We start from the raw sequence: 3,663 nt of genomic DNA, 5'->3' as shown, positions 1-3,663 counted from the left end.
AAAAAATTACTAACATAAACCGCTAACTAAAACCACATACAAAATCTCTAAAATAAACCACTTGCAATACCACTACAATAAACCACTAACATAAACCGCCACTAAAACCATATGCAAAACCACTAACTCAGATAAACTGATCGCAAAAATGTGTTCTATCCACTAACCTCGTCGTTGATGACTCCGACTATATGAGCAACTCCTTCCAACCGATACAACATTGCCGGATCGTCCCCCATCGGCTGAATATTCTGTTCGAGTCTTTGTCGGATCGAATCTGAGTCATTTTCTCTGGAATTTGGTGGGGTATGGAAATGGAGAAGTGGTTCGAATGAGGGTGATTCGAACTCCTTATATAGCTGAAAACTTAGTTTTCGAACCAGCCCCGTTCGAATTAGTAATTGCATCAAGAGTAATTCGAACCACCCAGGTTCGAATTACTTGGGGAAGCGTTCACATGTGGAATTCGAGCCAATGCAGTTCGAATTATGCTCTTCCTAGTTCGAATCAAGTAGATTCGAATTATGTGCATGAGGTTTTCGTTAATAATTCGGGTTAGGTTAGTTCGAATTATATGTTAAATGTAGTTCGAATCAAGCTCATTCGAATTACATAGGAACATGCTTTGGCTGATTCGTGAAACTATTTTCAGTTTGGCTTATTCGTATAACTAGTTTCTTCCCTTGATTTAATTGTGTTTTTTATCTTAAAAAATAAGCAAAAACAAAAGTTGTATAGGACAAGGAAGAGTTTGGTGGCAAAGCCAGGAAGCTGCAAGTCAGACGTGAGTCACGTGACACATGCAGAGTGTGGCTAGCAGGCTAGCTACTTCAGTGAAGACTGAAAGAGAGTGAGAAGAGTGGTCAACCAAACAAAAAGTAAGGTCATTTTGCTAGTTCCTTATTTTTTCCCCTTTAGCTTATATTTTCAATTTTTTTGGTTAAATATAATTTTTATTATATAATATTTTTTATATGTTGTCACCTAAAAAAATATAATAAAATATCACACTTAATGAGCTTTATCTCAAGTGGCAGTGTGACACCTCGATTTTTCCTTCTCTTTAGAAGTTTTCATATTGAACTTCTTTTATATAATCCCAAAAAAAAACATCTTTATATTTAAATTAATAAATAATAAAATGAGTCTCTAAAAAATTATTTATTTTTTAAATTAGTTTTCAAAAATTTTTTTAATCATATTTGTTCTCTTTTAAAAATTTTAAGTTAGTCATTATAATTTTTTATTAATTCTATTGCTAATGGCATCAAAATTTGTTAACGTGATAAATTAAGTAACACGCTAACACACACCTAGTGGTCCTAATTAGCAGCTAACATAATAAATTTATGAAATTAGATCAAATCAATCCCAAATTAAAGAATTTTAATGCCTCAAGTTCTTTTTTCAGTTAGGTTTAGATTTGATCTAACTTTATAAATTTATTATACTGATGTCAATTAAGACTCTTATGTGTGTGTTGTAATATTACTTAACGTGCCACATTAATAAATTTTAGTGCTATCAACAAAAAAATAATAGAAAAATTAATAATTAATTTAAAATTTTTTAAAAAATAAATTTAATTAAAAAAAATTTTTGAAGACTAATTTAAAAATCGAATAATTTTTAAGGACGAATTTGACTATTTACTCTATTTAAACTGGTAGTTTGAAATTAAATAGAATAATTTCTTTAGAAAAAAATAATTATTTTTCTTATTTTGATGATAAAATATCAAAATTATACTATACTCCTAAACCTCATCTTTCTACAGTTTGTTACCTCCCAATTTTATATAATTAATATATTAAAATTAAACTCTGATGTTATTATTTCAAATAATGTTTGTTCTCTCTACTTAACATTTGTTTCACACAATAGGCCATGCAAAAGGCACTATGACAGCATTGTGAAAATTATAACGTGATGAAGATGGGTTGGGTGATTAATTATTAGGTCTTGATATTACTGACTTTCGTATATTTTTTTGGCAGTTCATTACACATCGATTTATTTAGGCATTATATTATATGGTAATCACTACAAAAAAATTCGTTAAATATCGTTAAATTTATTTAAAAAAACTGTCGATAATATATTTATTAGCGAAATTATTTTAAGGGTATAAACCTCGCTAACAATTGATTATTAGCGAACTTTGTAAGATCTAAACAAAATTAACTAATAAATTAATTAATTAAAAATGCATTAATTAAGATTAAGACGTCCAAAATATATAAAAATATTAAAAAGTATAATTTAAAAATTCAACGATAAAATTTGAATAAGAAAATTAAATTAAGTACAAAAATATAATTATTTTAAAAAAAATGTGTACTGGCATTAAAATTGTCGACACCAGTTTAAATAATTTATCTGGTACTGTGGGTGAGAAAGCTAAGACTGTGAAAATAATAAGAAAAATTATTTAAAACAAAAACCCGAACACTTTTTGGTCCAAAGTTGAATTACAGGACTAAAAATTTGAGTTGAGCCACACTTGTATCCAAGTCTAAGTATATATAACCCACAACTTAATAAAATTCAGCATTTTCCTTCATTTTGAGAGAGGGAACACGGTTGTGAAGAGAAAAGAGAGAAAATGGAGAAGAAACTAGTTTCATCACTTTCAATCCACCATAACTTTTGCTCTAGAGTTCTGATTGACAAGTCGTTTGCGCCCACGCGTCATTTTTTTCATCTTCTTCAATTTTATCTGATTAGTTTAGTGAATAACTTTAAATCCTAGTTGTAATTTCTCATTTACATCTGATTTCGTATTTTGAGCTTAGGTACTGAGGATTTTTTTGTGATTTTAATGTTATAGGAGTTTTCTATTTTATGTTCTTGGTGGTTTTCATTATTAAATTCAGTGGATAAAGGTAAAGATCTTTTTTTTAGTTCATCAATTTCTATAAGCCATAGTTTTGACATTATGCCATAAGGTGTTAGATTGAGTAATTAGAAACTTGACTTGGTAAAATTTGGAAGGAGAAAGCTTGGAAGCTTGAAATTTGTGATATTAAGGTATGAGTTTAAGTTTTGGGCAAATACCATATAATGTGACATAAAATCCTATGCTAGTGGATCTAGGATTATTATATTGTTGAATTGTTGTGGTTGATTGTTTGGTTTGATAAAAATTGTGATATGTTGGGTATTTGATTGATTTGGAATAAATGTGATGATGACTTAGTATAAATATGCATATATGTGAACGATGTTATGATATGATTAATTATGATGCTTGATTGTTGTGAAAATTGGGTCAGAAGTCGTGATAGGGTAGAAATCCCCTATGTGGTAAGTTGAATTAAGTGGTGTGAATTGTTGTATAAGATTGAGTATGTATGTTAAAGTGTTGATTGAGAATTTGGATGATGAATATTGTGTGTGGTATTGAAAATGGATATAGTTAATGAAATGTATTAAATAAGTTGGAAGTGGGTTGATTTAGGTTTGTAATGGTTGAGGATTGATAAATGAGTGTTTGGGATGTGTAAAAATAATTTTGTAATGATTTTGGATTGAAATGAATTGAGAATTAATGAAATTGAAGGATTGTATGAAATTGGTAAAAATGAGTTTTTAATTAACCAACTTCGATGAGTCATGACTTGGCGGTTGGAGTTTAAATTTGGATGAATTTTGTCTTAAATT

The sequence above is a fragment of the Arachis duranensis genome, chromosome 9 (assembly GCF_000817695.3).
Source record: "Arachis duranensis cultivar V14167 chromosome 9, aradu.V14167.gnm2.J7QH, whole genome shotgun sequence".
Lineage (NCBI taxonomy): Eukaryota > Viridiplantae > Streptophyta > Magnoliopsida > Fabales > Fabaceae > Arachis > Arachis duranensis.
Note: the sequence above shows the minus strand (reverse complement) of the source record.